General features: G+C 38.8%; 1 protein-coding gene and 1 long non-coding RNA gene across 5 annotated transcripts in view; one reads left to right on the forward strand and one right to left on the reverse strand.

Moving 5' to 3' along the window:
• SGCD (sarcoglycan delta) overlaps positions 1–19,250 on the reverse strand; it is a 1,022,496-nt gene that overhangs the window by 966,813 nt on the left and 36,433 nt on the right. The window contains exon 1 of one of the 4 annotated variants that reach the window (XM_072953970.1): positions 7,710–7,826. The exons of the other annotated variants lie outside the window; for them this stretch is intronic. The gene's annotated coding sequence lies outside the window, so the exon portion shown is untranslated. Of the gene's footprint in view, positions 1–7,709; positions 7,827–19,250 lie in introns of those variants that run through there. 4 annotated transcript variants of the gene reach the window in all.
• LOC140691165 (uncharacterized) lies at positions 5,806–6,483 on the forward strand. The gene is made up of 2 exons (XR_012066686.1): positions 5,806–6,046; positions 6,350–6,483. It is a non-coding gene; the product is annotated as an uncharacterized lncRNA (long non-coding RNA).

Below are 19,250 nucleotides of genomic sequence, written 5' to 3' on the forward strand. Positions count from 1 at the left end.
ACTTAAGGAAGACAAAGAAATTGGGAGATAGACCATGTATTTGGATTAGAAGTCTCATAATGTGATGAAGTTAATTTTCTAATGAAAATCCCAAATGATGTATGTATATATGTGTGTCTTTGTCACAAATATTCATATGGAAATGCCAAGGGCAAAGCACAAATAAGAACTCTTGAAGATCAGGTTGAGAGAATCTGCCGTACTAGATACTGACTTATTATAAAGCTTCAGTAGTTAAAACAGTGCAGTAGACAAATAGGGAGAAAAAGAGCCCACAAACAGATCATACTTAAAAAAATATTTTTTGATTTATCAAGTTTTCATTACAGAGTGTTTTTAATGAAGGGTGCTGGGTCAACAGGATATCTATGAGGGAAGAAAAGAAACATGAACTGTCTCAGACTAGAAACAAATATGTGACTTAAATACAAACACTAAAGCTTCTGGAAGATAATAGAGAAGGACAGCTGTCCCTAACTCAAAATTGTAGGAAAAGATACCCTAAACAGAGCTCAAAATAAAGAGACTGATAAATCAGACAAAACCACTTTGGAAAAGACTGCCTGTATCTGTGAAAGATACACAAACATCTATCCTGTGATCTTGCATTTCCTCTTCTGTGAATTATCCAGCTCAATACTTGTGCATGTGCATCAAGAGATGTGTAGAAAGACGATCATAGCAGCAACCATGTAACAGACAAAACCCAGAAACAACACAAATGTCTAACAGCAATAGAATGAATAAATATACTGTGATGTATCCAAATGACACAGAATGAAGATAAAGGTACCACATGTACATCATGGATGAATCACAAAGTCATAAAGATGAGCAAAATGAGGTAGAAATTATTCCATTTAAATAAAGTTTGAAACAGAAAAACTAGCCTACCACATTTAGGGACGCATAAATAGATGATAAAAATATTAAATATTAGTGTTTATCATGAAAGTCAGGACAGTGGTTACGTTTGTGGAAGGAAGATTAGTACTAGGAAGGAATACGGGGTCTTTCTGAGGTGGTTGGAATGGTCTATTTCTTGATCTAGGAGGTGATTCTATAAATGGCTACTTTGTAATAATTAAGCTGTATGTTCATGTTTTATGACTATTCTCTGTGTTACTTTACAATAAAAAGGTTAATAATAAAGCCATTGCTTTTAAAATAAATTGTGACCCACAGTGACTGATTTCATAATATGTCAGATATTGTACTAATAGCTTTCTGTTAATTAACTCAATCATCAAACAACCCCAGGAGATACATACTATTATTATCCTCATTTTAGGGATAAGAAGATAGACCAGTCAACCACTTGGGGAGTTTTCACAATCCCTGATGGTGTGGCTGCACCTGAGGACCAATTAGACAAGGAACTCTGGAGGCAGAATCCAAGCATCGTTACTTTCTAAAACTTTCCTTGTATTTCCAAAGTGGGACCAAGTTTGAGAACGATGAAATAACACGATAGGAAAATGAGGTAATACCCACAGCTTAAACTGGAGTTCAAACTCAGGCAGTATAATTCAAGGGCTCATGTTTTTAACACTAAACTGCTGTTGGATAAACAAGACAACAGCCCTCCCTTAAGAACATCACAATCCAGCGGTGAGGACTAACAGAAATGTGCAGGCAACCTGTTCATCAGAATGATTAGAGCATCATGTGGGTGTTGGGGTTGGGTCCATGTTGCAGGTGAGGCTGAAAGGATAAATGAGAACCAGGGAAAGGGATGGGGTTACCATGCCAAATATTGGGGGGTAGAGTTGTGGCCTAAGTGCATCTTAGAAAGGGTGCTCTGACAGCAGTACAGAGGATGTAGTGTGAAGTGGGGCAAACCAAGAGGAAGGAGAGGCACCTAAAGGACTATTATTTCAATCACCCACAAAAGGGATGAAGAGGACCTGAACCAGTGTGGTAGGAGGTATCGGAAGGAAGCATGTGTAGAAATCCTTAAAAGAGAAGACTGCTATGATCTGAGTACAGGATGAGGGAGTGAGGGAATCTAGGTTGGTGCTGATGCTAAGGGTAGAGGATACTATTAACAGGTATCAAGAGAATAGGAGGAGAGGACTTGGAGGGGAGGATAATGAGATGCATTTGGGTTGAGTTGGGGGTGACTGTGGTAATTTCAAAGGACAGCTGGAAATGCAAATCTAAAGTTTAGGAGCAAGGCCATGACAGAAATACAGGCTGAGACATCAACTTACGGTGATGGACAAAACTATGAGACTGGGTGAAATTTCCCTGGCTACTAACCACCTTCTTAAGGGTATATTCCCATATTTATCTCTAAAAAAATTTTTTCCTATATCTTCATTTGGTTTCCATCTCTGAAGTAAGCAAAAGAGAATATGCTCTGAATGACCCAGTTCACACCTTGCAAACTATCTAATTCTTGGATAAGCCATTTAAGTCTTGGAACCTCTGTTCACCTGTCTTTGAAACTAAGCTCATTATCAAGAACTCTCTCTCTCTCTCTCTCTCTCACAAGGTTGCCAGGAGAACTGCTTCACAAACACTCAAGATTATGAGTACTAATATGTGCTTCCTTTTCATAGCAAGAGAGACCAAAGCATAAGGTTCAAAAAAATGTCTCTTATCACACAGATAGGATTTGAACTTAGGAATTGAATTTCTAGTCCTGTGTTGTTTCCTTGGATAACATCTTTCCTATCCTTTCTTCCCCTACCTCTGGCCAAAAAACTCAAAACTGTCAACAAAAAATATGTCCTGAGGAAATACATCATGACGGTCATTGTCATTGCTGGCCCTCACTGAGTGAGAACTACATGCCTGGGGTTGGGTCCATGTTGCAGGTGAGGCTGAAAGGATAAATGAGAACCAGGGAAAGGGATGGGGTTACCATGCCAAATATTGGGGGGTAGAGTTGTGGCCTAAGTGCATCTTAGAAAGGGTGCTCTGACAGCACCCTTTTCTCAATGGCTTGTGTGAATTACCTCATTTAATTCTCAAAGCAACCCTATGAGATGAGTACTGATATAATTGCCACTTCAAAGATAAGTAAACGAAGGCACTGAGATGTTAACTAACTTTCTCAAAGTTACACAGCTGATAAACAGCAAAGCCATGGTTCAGACCTAGAGAATCTGACTTCAGAGATCACACCCTTAACCCAATCTCAAATGGCAGGACTTCCGATGACAAACACAGGATTGTAAAGGGAAAGAAAGCATGTCTGCCAGGCCTTTCTTCCTCTCTCACGTGACCCCACAAAGGCGGCAGTGTCTGCGTGTTTTCTGCAGCTACAGAGGCAACCAAGTCCTTGGAGGAGACTGATGCCTTGAGGTGTGAGATTCCCCTCATTTGTTCAGAGATCATTTTGGGCAGAAGAGAGCCTAGCAACCAGCAAGGAGGAGAAAAAAAAAAAAAAAGCCTGACTCAGAGGGACAAGAGAGAATTTCTCAGAGGACTTGCACTGAAACATCCTTACATAATGACACCAGATTAAAGTAACAGGGCTGGGAAAAGGTAGAACCACAGAAGAAGGCTGTTGCCTACAGAAGGGAGGAATACATATGCGTTCGAAAATAAAACTTTGTTTCTTTAGGCAGCTGAGAGGAAACACAATGGCAGAAGTACAGGGATCCGCGTTTTCCAGAGTGTAGGACACACAGCCCTGTCTGCCCATGGAAATGATGGGTGGCAGCAAGCAGCACCACACGAGGTGGCACAGGTGATGATGTTGTTAGGAGCATGGGGGTGCATCTGTAAATAACACTGAGTTTCACAGGGAGATAATTATTCTTTTATCACTTTCCTTTCCATTCTTCTGAGTATTATGAAGCCCTAATTTGATACTAGTATGTTTTTAACAACTTGCTGACATCTATAACCTCCCCTTGCAGAGGGAGGGTATAGCTCAGTGGTAGAGTGCATGCCCAGCATGCATGAGGTACTGGTTCAATCCCCAGTACCTCCATTTAAACAGACAAACAAACAAACAAATATAACCTCCCCTTGCAACAACGAGACTTTGGCAGGTAAGAGAGTATATAACTAGAAGTGAATAACATTCTTTCATTTTCATTGTGTTCATTTTTTATGGCCTCCTTCTATTTATGTCAACCATTTTTTATTTGCAGTAATAAAAAGTTCTTTCGGAGTAAATTTATGTATGGGAAATGTAAATGTTTTAAAGAATTATCACATAAAAATTTACAGAGGTCATACACATATGTGGCAAAAAAATTGTGATGACAGTGTATAAATGGCCAAATAGGGAATCTTATTCTAAAGCCCTCAAACAGTCCTCAGATATTCTTTCTCCAATCAGTGTCCTATCCTGCAGTGGTTGGTCCACACTGGGAGCATCCCATCCGTGTTGGGAGATCGCTCACTGAGAGGGACAAAGACACACTCGAGGCTACCAAGTGGAGTGACCAGAAAATGACCACAAGAGAAAACAGAGTAATACGACGGCCTAAGAATGTGAGTATAGTGGAGGCCTCTGCACTAGACCACGAGAGCTGCTCTGAGGAACCCACAGAACTGTCATATAGACGGAACTCGGGGGGACTTGATCACTGTGGCCACAAAGGACAGACATGGTTCTATCTAGACATACATCCTTGTACAAAAACAGATCTTTGCATAATAGACAGAACATTCTTGCAGCCCAAACCATCCACAGGTAGAATAAAGCAGTAAGAGAGCAGGTTTAAGGACCAGAAGGTGTGTGGGCTCCAGTCTTCCTACCGATGATTCTTGACAAATGAGACGGCAGACAGAAATTTAACTCTGAGCTTTGTGTTACTTATGTATAAGGAGACAAAGTTGGACTGGATGAAGGAAAGTCAACAGGTTCACCTTGATAATGCTGATTGCTTGGTATGTGCTACCTGGAACTCCTTTCTGAGAAGAATTTTGAGGCCATGTTTGGCATTAATGGGAAAAAGGACTGAGGAGCAACATCTACCATGGCTAAGAGAGGCACGTCAGCACACTTCTGCCTGCCTGGGACCCGATGACCATGGTGATGCCTCCTGGCTCTATAACACATCATCAGCTTCATATCGCTTCATTTACTTCTCAGTCATACTTCCAGAAACAATTCCTGACCAAAAAAGGATGCCACACTATCTTTCAATTTTTTTTTTACTGTTGTATTCATTAGCATCAGCTTTGTTTATGGATATCAATAATGCCTTCTATTTCCATGGAATTACTCCAGAGTCACAAGTCATGTAGCCAGTTGCACTACTCAGTGTTCTCAGAGGCAGACTTAGACAATTATTCAAAATTTACCCATCATTCAGGTGTTTTATAAATGTGCTAGTTTAGCTGGCCTGCCTGATTGATGGAAGGAAAGTTCTTTTCTCCTTCCAGATCTCCAGGACTGACCTGCACTTCTGAAGCATGAAAAAAGCCTTCATTCACACTAAAGATGTTTTTAACAAGCACACTTTCATGCAAGGGGATTTCCTCCCTCAGACAAACCGTGATGACATCTAGGAAACCTGCCTTTACAGTGATTATGTGAGTTCCATCTCATTTCATTTCTCTCTTCATACATAACATGCAGGATAACAGATGATCCAGCACTCAAAATGCCATAGAAAGATCGAACAGAGAATGCATTTGTCAAGGGCCACGGTAGACTCTGCCAGCTGCCAGTCCTGCTAGATTGTGACCACACTTCATTTGTCATCAGCATTCCGCGTAATTGACCACAAGCGTCATCTCCCAGGGCTGTCAGCTTGGAAAGCTGCTGCCCTTGCTGTGTGGGCTTCATGGGTGCTGACTGTCAAGGGGTTGGGGCTACAGGCAGAGGGCCATCATTCATAATTTCCCACTCTGCTTAGCTCAGGCAGACCGATGCCCTGGGGCCTGAGGAGAAGGGGAACTTGAAGCTAAACAGATGGGCAGGCAAATATCTCAGAAGCATCTGCTGCTGGTTGAGATATTTCTAGCTACTCATGTTCAGGGAAGAGACTTCCATGGTACTTACTGCTTATGGTGTAGATCTGCCCGCGTGTGGCTACCGAGTACTGGAAATGCGGCTAGTCCAAACTGAAATGTGGTGAGTGTATAAAATATACACATTTCTGAAGGATTTTGAAGGCATAGAACCAAAAAGAGAGAATATAATAATTTTATATTGATTCTGTGTTGAAATGATCATATATTGGATAAACAGGGTTAAATGATACAAATAATCAAAGTTAATTTTACCCAGTAGCTCTTTACTTTTTTATATGGCTATCAGAGAATTTAAAATTACACATGTGGCTCGCATTAGGTTTATACTGGACCTTGATAGTCTAGAGTCAAATTTGCTCAAGAGAGTAAATTTTCCCTTTCTCCAATTTTTTGCTCTATTCAGGGCCTCAGCAAATGGGATGCTGTACTTCCACACTCAGGATGTGATCTGTTCTATTCAGTTTACCAACTCAAACATTAATCTCATCCAGAAACGTCCCCATAAACACACCCAGAAATAAAGTTTAACCAAATATCTAGGTGCCTCATGACTCAATCAAGTTGACACATTGAATTATCCGTCACACTAGCTATGTAACTTTGACCAAGTTGTTCAATCTCTCTGAGTCCCAGTTTTTTCATCTGGAAAATAGGGTTGTTATGAAGATTAAATGAGATAACACCTTCATGACACTTAGTATATCTTTTTACCAACCTGAATATCCACCTTCAGTTAACTTCCCACCCATCCATCAAGACGGAGTGTCCATGAGAAGGGCCAAGATGGCGGAGTTGAGGGATGCGGGCAGCTCACCCTCTCCCACAGATACACCAAGACTGACACCCACAGACCCACTCCTCCACTCAGAACACCTGCTGGACTTTGACAGAACATCGCTTTCTTCAAAAGACAAAATTTCCCAGAAATCTGGTAGGAGAAAAACAAAAGGGAAATTTGTGCGGGACCAGTCCCGCAGGGAGGGAGTAGCGAAGGCGGAACAGCGCTCGTGCGCTGGGTCTCCCCGTCTCAGCGGAGAGGTCAGCGGGACAGAAGGGGAGCCTCTGAGGCTCAGATCTCTAAGGAAGGGCCCCTGACCCACAGAACTAAGCTAAGTGGACAGGAAGGATCCCTGTGACCCCCAGCCCTAGACGTGAACCGGCAGGGGTGGGCCGGGCCAGGCTGCCTGAGGGGGCGGAGGACACGGCCGGCTGTGCTGAGGCGGCCTCATGGGGCTGAGGCGGCCTCGCGGGGCTGAGGCGGCCTCGCGGGGCTGAGGTGTGCTGCGCGCCGTGGCTGGGAGGGGCTACAGAGCAGAACAGCCTGGGTCCCCCATAAAATAAAATAAAAAAAAAACAAGCAAAGCAACACTGCTGGTGTGCCCTGGGGGAGGGGCGCCGTAGCCTCTGTCTCCTCAGACCCGCGGCGCCTTTACCGGCGCCATTACTCGGGAGAAGAGCCACGCGGCCGCCATATTCTCCGGTGCGCGGCTCCCAGCCGTAGCAGGGGTCCAAGCCTGAACACGTACCTGGAAGCTCCACAACCTCTCAGGCGGGACTGAGACTTATTTACAGCCCCAGGCAGAGGGGAACCTTCCGCCCCGGTGCCTCTGTGAACGTGAGCCTCTGAGACAAACAAGGAGCAGAGCTCTGGCGCGCTGAGCGGGCGAGGGCTGGTGCGCCGTTTCCTGTGAGCCCGCCGCCCGAGCGTGGACCCTACGCAGCGCGGCGAGCGGCAAAGAAGAGGCGAGTGACCAGTCACCTACCTCGCAAGAGCGTGGCTCCAGGACAGGCGCGACCCGCTTGCCTACTGTGCATGAGCGTGAAGACAGGACCTGGCATAGGGAGGGCGTGTGACCCGCCCGCCTACGGGCAGTGGGAGCAGCATGGGGTGGGGGGCGCGGGCGGGGGGCGGGAACCCGAGGGCTCTGGAACCTGCCAGCGGAGTTCGCGCAGCAGATCGAGGGCAGGAGCGGTTACAACCACAGAACACAAAGGACGCCCTGCTCGATGGCCAGGGCACGTTCTGGCCACCAGAACACCGGCCACAGCCCCAAGCAAAGGGATAACAGCCAAAAGACGTGGAAGGAAGACTTGGCAACCACCCATACTTAAGAAGGACCTCTCGACAAAATTATTGAGTGCACAGTCCCCACAGGAACACATCTTCCTTTCTGTTTCTTTTCTTTTTTAATTAAATTTTTTTTAATTTTCTAATTTTTTAACTCATTTTAAAATTTTCTTTTAAAAACTTTTTATTACTTTTTAAAAATGTGTCTCAATTTGATTTTCATTTTTTTCTCATTTTGTTCTGTTATCAATTACACTGTTTCCAAATCTTTTTTCTTATTTTAAGTTTTTTAAAATTTATCTCAATTTGATTTTTATTTCTGTTTTGTTCTTCTGTTATTGATTGTACTGTTTTCAATTTTTTTTCTTCTTTTAATTTTTTTTTATTTTATTTCCACATCTGCTTTTAGATAAATAAATAAATAACCCCCTTCAGGACCACAGCAGATGATACTCCAAAATCCATAGTGCTAGAGAGATAGAAGTAAAATGAAGAAGCAGAGGAACCACTTCCAATTAAAAGAACAAGAGAAATCCCCTGAATGATTAATGAACTAGACCTTGATCGTCTACTAGATCATGATTTCAAAAAATGAGTGATCAAAGTATTAAAGGAACTAAAAGAGATTGTGAATAGAGACAGAAAATATGTCAAAAAGGAAATTGAAACTATAAAGAGGAGCCAATTAAAATTGGAAAACTCATTTCCTGAGATAAGAGCTAAGCTAAAGGCTGTAAAAAGCAGGCTAGATAATGTAGAGGAACAAACAAATGACTTAGAAGACAGGACAACAGAAGTCACCCAATCAGAACAGCTGAGAGAAAAGCAAATAAAAACCAATGAAAACAAAATAAGGGTCCTATGGGATAACATAAAGCATGCAAATCTATGCATAATAGAGGTCCCAGAAGGGGAAGAAGGATCAAAGGGGATTGAAAAGGTTTTTGAAGAAATCATGACTGAAAACTTCCCAAACCTAAAGAAGGAATCAGATATCCAAGTACAGGAAGCAGAGAGGGTCCCAAACGGGAAGAAACCAAACAGACCCACACCAAGATGTATTATAATCAGGGTGCTCAGGGTAAAGGATAAAGAAATAATTCTAAAGGCAGCAAGAGATAAACAAAAATTTACTTACAAGGGAAACCCCGTAAGGCTTTCAGCTGATTCCTTGAATCTTCCCCAGCTCACTCTGACTCGGACCAGTTTCAACCTCCTTTGCTTCCATACCATATCTATACCTCTTGGTTGGTCATGAATCACACATTGCTTTCGATCATGTCTTGCGTTGTTATCTTATAAGGAGGTAGCTGATCTGGTCAGCAAGTTCACGGGCTTTGAACCAGAGATTAGGTTTGAATTTAGCACCTGTCTCCTAGTGGCTGTGGAAACTTGAGAAGGCCATATAACCTCACTGACTCTTGTTTCCTCAGCAGTAAAATGGGTATAATATTGCATCCTTCACAAGAATTATAAAATATCATATCTAATGTGCATCAGCTATAAAGGAAGTAAAATGCAAAGCACAGATGGGAAAAAAATATTTGCAACTCATGTGTTTAATAAGGGTCTAGATCCCAGAATATGTAATAACTTTTAAAACTCTGCAATAAAAAGACAAGCTGTCCAATTAAAATTGGGCGAAGGATTTGAATAGAAACTTCTCCAGTGATGATGCACAAATGGTCAATAGGCACATGCAAAGATCCTCAACATCATTCGTAATTAGGGAACTGGGCGAGGGCTGGTGCGGCCGTTTTCTGTGAGCCCGCAACTAAAAACCACCTCTTCAAGCCCACAAGGATGACTATAATCAAACTAAAATGAAGAAAACAAGTGTTGTCAAAGATGTTGGGAAATTGGAAGCCTCCTACATTACTACTGGGAACATGAAATGATGTGGCTACTGTCAAAAATAGTCTGGCCCTTCTTCACAGAGTTAACATAGAGTTACATATGACTCAGTAATTCCACTTCTAGGTATACGCAAGAGAAATGAAAACATGCTGTTCACACAAAAACTTGTACATGATTGTTTATTGCACCAGTATTCACAATAGCCAAAACTAGAAACAACACAAATGTCTATCAACTGATGAATGGATAACCAAATGTGGTATATTTGTATACTGGAATATTATTCAGCCATGAAAAGAAATAAAGTACTGACATATGCTACAGCATGGCTGAACCTTGAAAACACTATGCTAAGTGAAAGAAGCCAGACACAAAAGACAATATATGATATAATTCCATTTATATATTTAGATATTAAAATATCCAGAACAGATATAAAATACACATAGAAAGCAGATTAGTGACTCTAATCTGCTGGGGGAGGGGAAACTGAGAGTGACTATTATAGGTACAAAGTGTCTTTTTGGGGTGATAAAAATTGATAGCAGAATTCTAATTTGGATCCTCTGGATTAGACAGTGGTGATAGATGCATAGCCTTGTAAATGTACTAAAATCACTAAATTGTATAATTTTAAATAGAGAATCTTACAGTATGAATTATATCTCAAAATATAAAAATAAAACAGGGGAGAAAAGTATGTCAGAGAGTGCCTATCTTACAGACGTTAAGTAATTTGCTAAGCTTCCCTCTGCCCCCATTAAAAATGGTGACGCTAGGATCAGAATCAAATCATTCTGCTACAAAGATGGTGCTTTTCAGGGGGAGGCTATAGAGCTCAGTGGTATTGCAGCTGCTTAGCATGCGCGAGGTCCTGGTTCAATCTCCAGTACCTTCATCAAAAAACAAAACAAACAAACAAACAGAAAAACAAAGAGATGGTGATTTTCACCACCCCACCAATACTGCCTCTCACATGTGCAGAAGCAGAGGTCTACTGGAAAACAGAAATAGTGAAACAAGCCTTTCTAATGATTCTGCCAATTTGACTAAAATGTTTCTAGCTCAATCATATGATCAGTTAATGGTGATTACAGAGAAAATGTCATTCATATCTTCTGTTCAACTAAATAAATCTGTTGAGACTGTATTAATAAATCATGCCAAAGGTACAAAAGATTATACACAGGTAACTTAGAAGAGGGAGTAAAAGAATTAGAAAAGGTGTGGGGGACAGTGATACTGTTTTTGCCTAAACAGAACATGGTAAACATGGCTGCTGCCAAAGAGACCATGAAAGGAGTTATTAAAATCAAATTAAACTTGAGGGAAAATTGGCTTGACAAACAACTCTTCAGCTAGCGACTATGTATTAAAGCAAGGATTAAAGAGCAATAGCAAATATTTCTGGAGTGCCAGCCATGATGTGATGAATCAGATACACATGGCTTCACAACCCTCCTCTGCGGTTTTCTCAGCCAAGTAACCTTGACCAAGTTACTTAATTTCTCCAATCATCTTTTTCTCTCTTGTGTAAAATACAAACAACAAAAAACTCGTCTAAGGTTATTATCGTTACATGAAGAGCAGCAAATACGTACATTAAATGGTAGCTCCAATAATCAGTTAGCACACAGGCCAGAAATGGTACTCAACATTTGGGTGGGGGTCAAATGGTAGCACCCACTTCTGGAGGGAGAGCACAGTTTCAGTTTCCCTACGTCCAACTCAAACCCTGAATATAGATAGATCGTCCCCTAAATCCTCTATCAATCAGGAATTTTTTAATTCATAATTTTAAAAGGTCACAAAGAAGCGTCTTTATTTCCCCTTTGTGGAAAATACATAATAATGCACAGAAAGATGAGATTTCCTTTAAAAATGCCAAACTAAGCTGATGTAGCAAATCCCCTCTTTCCACCTCAAATAACTAGAAATATTTTTAAAAATTTCTCTTTTGTGAAGGTTCCAGTCTCAGTTTTAAAAAGGGATTTAACAAATGTTCAAAGAACATTTAAATTATGATTAATGTAAAATACTTCAAAGATTAGAAAAAGACAGCTACCCCACTGACTTTATAAGGCACATGCTTTTCATACTAAAATAAGAAAAGGCTAGTAGTAGAGAATTGTTGATCAACCTAATTTATAAATGGATATACATAAAATACTCATTAGTTGAATGCAGCAGTATTTTAAATGTAATAAATCATGTCCAAGTGTGCTTTATTCCAAGAATGCAAGATTATTTCAAAATCAGAATATCTAAAAAAATTAACACACTAACAGACTAATGTGGGGAAACACATGGTCACCTCAATGCATGCATAAAAAGCAGTAGATAACATTTCATGCATTTTCCTAATATGAGTAGCAAAAAAATTCATATTTTAAAAAAAGGTATAAAAACCTTTCAAAAACCTAAAGCAAATATAATACTTAATGATGAAACTTCAGAAGCATTCCCACTAAATTCAGGAACAAGATAAAGATTCTCACTGCAACGTCTATGATTATTTTAATGAAGATCTTAGCCAATGAAGTAAGACAGGGAAAAACAACTAGTATAAGAATCAAAAATTTTTGTTACTTGCTAATGATTCCTCTATGTAGAAAACTAAATTAAAAGAAAAAATTCAAACTGCCATAACTTATAAGATAATTCAGCAGGGTTATTAGATATAAACATCAACTATAGAAATCAATAACTATTTATGTATTATCAGTAGTCAATCAATGAATATAAGGGGAAAACTGTCACCATCCACAACAGTTGATAAAAATTAAAAACTACATCTAATAAAAGAAGTTTACTACCTCAATGAGAAAATATTTAAATGTTATTGAAGGTCACAAAAAAAGATCTGAATAAATGGAGAAATAATCAGGTCTGTGGATGACTAAATAACTTAGATATGAAGATTTTCTCTGAATTAACCTATAACATTAAAGACCGTTATAATTAAAACCAAACAGAATTCCTATAAGAAATAACATGAGGAGTATGGCATTAGCATTTGGATAGACAAATAGATCAATAAATAGCATAGAGAACCTAGAAACAGACAAAAGCATTGGCAAGTTAGAATATTAGAAACATAGTATCACAAATTTGAAGAAAAAGCAAGATTATTTAATGTATGTTATTTCCATTTGGAGAAAAATAAAATTAAGCCTTTATTCCACACTCTACACAGAGATTCCTGACGAAGTTGAAACCTAAACGTTAAGGACAAATTTTAGATTTATTTGGAGAAATATAGTAGGAAATCTTCTTGACACTAGAATTGGAAAGAATTTGTTTAAACAAGACCAAAAAAAAGCACAGTGAATAAAGAAAACAATTGTTAGGTTTAACCATGTTAAAATTTAAACGTCATGGGTGATAAAAGTACTATAAACTAATTTAAAAGATAAGCAGCTAAGTAGGAGGACTCACAATGCAGAATAAGGATTAGAGAAAAGATTTATATGAATGGCTACAAGTGATTAAGGGACAGAAAATAAAACAGAAAAAGGAGCAAAGGAAATAAAGAGGAAATCAAGCCAAGAAACAACCATAAGAAAAACCGTAAGAGGAAATTAAGGTCATGTGCCACCATTTCACATCCATCAGATGAATAAAAATAAAAAAGTCTAATACCAAATGCTGGTAAGGACATGAGAAAACAAACAGGATGATATATTATTATAATTACTTTAGATACCAATTTGGTGATACCTAGTGAATTTAAAAATGGGTATATCTATACCAAGTGCAATTCGGCAAGGAGCAAAAGTAATGAGAAAACTTGATGTTTGTGAGATACACTCAGCAGTTCGGTCTCCAGGTGTAGTCCACAGGGAAACACCTGCCCATGTGGACCAGATACTGCATGCAAGATCATTTGTTGAAGCAAAATTTGTAATGGGGGGGGGCTTTTAAAAACTTAAATGTTCACTAACAGAAAAATTGATAAATGACTAATAAATTTAGTACCTCCATAGGTGGAATACCATATAGAAATTCTGCAGTGCTCTAGTCTAAATGAAGCAACCAGATCTATAGGTGCATAGGTTTCAAAACCATAATGTTAAAGCAAAAGAACGAATTGCAGAATGATATGCACAGTATGTTAGAGATTGTACAAATTAAAATACCACATAATATTTATTGGCAATATAAATGTATATAGCCAAAAAATGGGTAGGAAGACATTCCAATACTGCCTCTGGGGATAATAGAAGAAATACACTGAGAATATATTCATTGGACCCAAAAGAAGAAGAGAGAGAAGCTGAAACAGAAGAAATATTTAGATAGATGATGGCTAAGAAGTTTCCAAAACTGAAGAAAGACATTAATTTACAGATTTAAGAGACCCAATGAACTTCTGCTTGGGCTACAGAGAGTTGCAAAAATGATTACAACAACATATAACACAACATACAAGTCAGAAAAATTCCAAGTTCATGACTTTTCCTGAACCTATCAGAAAGCTGGAGACACAGGGCAACAAGTCTGAAAACTAAGGAGAGACAGGATTTGCAGAAGAGGACAGGATGTGAGCAGCTGCTTACCTGGAACAAAGGCAGACACTGGTAAGAAGAATTCAGCTGGAACTGTTCATGAGTCAGTAAGGCCAAGTGTGGGCTGGTGAGAATACGCAGAGCCCCTTGGAGCTATAAATACAGGGTGTGTTTATGTGACCCGGTTGTGGTTTCTTCTCCACAGACCTCACTACAAACATGCCAAAATGACGTGAGAACCCTGAGAGGCTGTTCCTCCTGGTGCAGATGTGGGGAAGGGGAACAGCAGCTACCTCTCAAGGGCACAAAATCTACCCAAGTCCTTCATTTCTCCCCTACAAAACTGGGCCAGGGGTGACAAACAATGTTGTCCCACCAGTACTCAAGTGAAACCCCACTAGAAATGAGGGAAGGGAACAAAAAATTCCTCTACTCCTAGGGAGAGGCAGGAATACAGATGAGCTCAGAACCACAGCTGGGAAAGAGGCAGGAGCTCTGAGAGGGCCACTGCCATAAGACCCACAAGCACAATACACCTGTGAAAGATGGAGGTGTATTCAGTACCCAGGACGCCCCTCACCCAGCCTTCACCAACAAGCATCCAGTAACCAGCAATAACAGAAACTTCTGGAAGAGGGAGGGAGAGGATCAAAAGGGGTGAAAGATTTGAGAGAAACCTACCTTAAGGTAAAGTGCAAAAGAACACTTAAAGTTGATGGTGGAGCTGACCTTGAGGAAAACCATCTAGCAAACTATCTCCCAACCTCAACACAAGGTACAACTATAGGAGTGTAAAACCTGGTATACAGAGAGCAACTACAGCAACTACAAATCCCAAACTGAGGTCATCTCCTCACTAGACTCGCTCAATATCCTACAGCAAAGGCAAAGATTTAACTCACAAGGGACATTTACCTAAAATGGCCCCCAAATATACCAGATAAAAATCAGTATCATTACAAAGAGAAATAGACCAATTAACAAGCAGAGCAGATTTAAATACACCTCTTTCAGTAACTGACAGAACAAACACACAAAACATCAGTGAAGACATGGAAAATTTGAACAATGCAAATAGTGATCACGGTATAAAGAATATACACAAAATACTGTGCCCAGTGACTGCAGAATACACATTCTTTTCAAGCACACGTGAAATATTTATGACTATGTTCTGGCCCTAAAGATGGTACAAATACCAAGAAATCATAAATACAAAGTTTCTTACTCTAGTGCAATTAAAAAATGAAAGTAATTAGAAAATTCCATGTTTGTACATTAAGAAATGCACTTTAAAGAACATATGAATTAAAAACATTGAAATATAAATTATAAACTATCTTAATGGAATGCTAATTAAAATGCCACTTACCAAAATTTGAAGTTCAGCCAAAGCTGTATTTAGAGCGAAAATTATAGCTTATATACATTTATTACAAAAAGGAGACTACAAATTAATGAGTTAAGCACCCATTTCAAGAGGTTATATGAAGAACAAATAAACCCAAAAGAAATAGAAGGAAAAAATTGAATAAAAGCAAAAATCAATGAAATAAATATTCAGTAAAGCAGATCAGCAAAGCCAATATTATTCTTTTGAAAAAAGTAATAAAACTGATAAGTCTCTAGTGAGATGATTAAGGCAAAAAAGGAGAAAGAACAAATGAATAATACCAGGAATATCACTATGGATCTGACAGCAATTAAAAAGACAACAAGAGGCTATTATGAACAACTTTAAGACAGTGAATTTGAAAACTGTGGTGCAATGGATAAATTCCTAGAAAAATACAAGTTAAGAATACTGAATCTAAAACAAATAGAAAACCTGAATCATTCTAAGACTATAAAAAAAACTGAATTCATAATCTAAAAACCTCCCACAAAGACTTCTACCAAACATTTAAGGAAATTACTAATCTGTCACCAACTGCTCCAAAATACAGAAAAAGAAGGAAAATCCCCAAATTCATTTGACTGTATCTTGATAAAAAAAAAAAACTCTGCCTATGACAATATGAGAAAAAAATTACGTGAATTTTACTCATAAATATAAAAACTTTTTAAATTCACATATTTAACAATGTATAAAAGGATAAAAATTATAACCAATTTGAGGTTTATTCCAGTAACACAATTGAGTTTATGTTTTTACTATCCAATTTTAATTTTGATAAATATACTATAGTTTTATAAAATATTAATGTTACAAAAAGCTGGTGAAGGCATATGGAAACACTTTGTACCATCTTTTCAACTTTTCTGTAAATCTAAAATTATTCTAAAGTACAAAGTAAAAAGAAAATCAGTATACTTCACTACATTAAACAATGGAGAAAAATATGTGAGTATTTTAGTAGTTGTGGAAATGCTATTGAACGAAATTCAAAATCCAGTCATGATTTTAAAAAAACTCTTAACAATCTAGAATAGAAATGTAACTTCCTTTTTCTAATAAAGACTGTCTTTATAAAGTCTAATAGCAACTGAAAAGTAAAATATTGGAACTCTCCCTTTAAGATTGGGAGAAAGGCGAGGTTGCCCAGTGTCACCCTACTATTCCATATTGTACAGATTTGTCCTAGCTAATACAGTAACACAAGTAAGAAATACTAACCATGGAGAGACTGAAAAGGAGGAAACAAAACTGTCATTATTCATGAGTGATAGGATTGCATATATAAAAAATCTAAATTATCTATAAATAAATTAATACAACATACCAGTGAGTTTTGCAATATTACTAACATTAAAATCCATTTCTTTTCTATATACTAGGAACAAAGTTAGAAAATGAAAAAGTAAACACCAAGAAATATATCTAACAAAAGATGCACAAGACTTGTCTGCAGAGAAGGTAAAGAACATTATTTAAAGCAATAACAGGAAGATAAACTATGTTCATGGAAGTCTCAATGCTGTAACAATGGTAATTCTCACTGAACTAATGTATAAATTCAAAGTAATTTCAATCAAAATCCCAAAAGCTTTGTGGTGGGATTTGAAAAACTGGTTTTAAAATGTGTGTAGAAATGCAGAGAACCGAGATAAGCCAAAACATTCTTGAAGAACAAGGTGAGAGAACTTGCTTCACAGAGTATAATTCACAAATTAGTAGAAAGCTACAACTTTAAATAAACTGTGGTATTGGTTCAAACATAGATAGATCAATGGATTAGAATAAAGAGCCTCTTGTGAACCACATCAAGATCTTCTCGATGCTACTTTTAACTCCAGCCTGCTACCACAACAGCAAGTTAGTCTTGACCAGCATCTCACATGTACAACCACACGGCACCTTGTTTTAACCCACATTGCATACCTTTTCGCCCTAGAACTTCTCTAATGCCAAGGCACACAGCACTCACAAACATACAACCTGGAGGGGAATGAACACCCATGAAGCCAGCCTGGGTCAACGGAGAACCCAAGAGAGACTTGTTTCTTCCTTTTGTTCCCAGACAGGTGAGTTGCATTTGTAAGGCTTCTTTAAAAAGACTGAGCACCAGTGACCTATAGCAGTGGCCAGTTTGGTTACACATCCTCGTATTGGCTTTCTTTGTTTTGTTTCAGTTCCCCTGTCTTGTACTTCTGCTACCTGGGGTTCCCAAATAAACCACTTCAATGGAAATCTTGCTTCAGGGCTCTGCTTTCAGGAAAACCCAGATAAAGACAGTTGCACTGCTGAATAATAGGGTAAGGTTGGCTTTTGCAATATATGGTGCTGGCACAACTGGATATCCATATAGAAATAATAAAATTTGACCCCAACTTATACCTTATTTTACAAAGTCAATTTTAGGTGGATTGTAAATCTAAATGTGAGAGGCAAAACAATAAAACCTGGAGAAGATAGTGTGGGAGGATATTTTCATGACTTCAGGTAGGAGAACACTTTTAAAAAGAACACATCACTATCATAAAATAAAAGTTTGATAAATTTGACTACATCAAAATTAAGGACATCTGTTCATCAGAAGACATCACTGAAAGAAGGAAAAGACAATGCACAGAGTAAGAGAAGGTGCGTGCAACACATATAACCAATAAAGGGCTTGTGTCCAGAATATAAAATCAAGTCCTATAAATCAGTAAGAAAAAGACAGAAAATCTAGTAGCAAAGTCAGCAAGAGAGTTGAAGTCACTTTACCAAAGAAGACATCCAAATGGCTAGCAGACATAGGAAGATGAGCTTATTAACCATCATGGGAATACAAAGTAAAACCGCAAAATGATATTACTCTACATACCCACCAAACTAGCCAAGAAAACCAAAATTAACTGACAATTTCAACCATTACCAAGGATGTGAAACAAAGGGAACTCTCAAAATTCTGCTGCTGGGAGTGTAAATTAACACCACCACTTAGGAAAATTAAGCAATATCTACTTAAAGTGAACACATGTATTACTGATGACTTGGTAATTCCACACCTAGAAGTATGTCCATCAGAAATACATATTTATGTGCACAAAAGGAAATGGACAAGAATGTTCACAGCAGCATCTGTCTCATGGGCCAAAACCCCAAAGTTTATCAACAACAGACTGAACAAATCCATGACAGTGTATTCACACAACAGAGAACAGCAGTGAAAAGGAAGTAACTACAGCTGTAATGACTGTCACAGATGCGATGTCATAAAAGAACTCAGACACCAGCGTCCGTTAGGATTTGGCTATTCAAAATTCCAAAACAGCCCTGACCATAGTGTTTACAGATACATACTTCAGTGCTAAAATATAAAGAAAAGAAAGCGACTATCGTAAAGCCAGAATAATGGTTACCTTTAACGGGAGGGAGAGAGTTGGTGCTGAGACCAGTCATTTGGGAGGTTCATTGGTGCTGGCAGTGCTGTTTCTTGTTCTGG

This window comes from Vicugna pacos, chromosome 3 (assembly GCF_048564905.1).
Source record: "Vicugna pacos chromosome 3, VicPac4, whole genome shotgun sequence".
Classification (NCBI taxonomy): Eukaryota; Metazoa; Chordata; class Mammalia; order Artiodactyla; family Camelidae; genus Vicugna; species Vicugna pacos.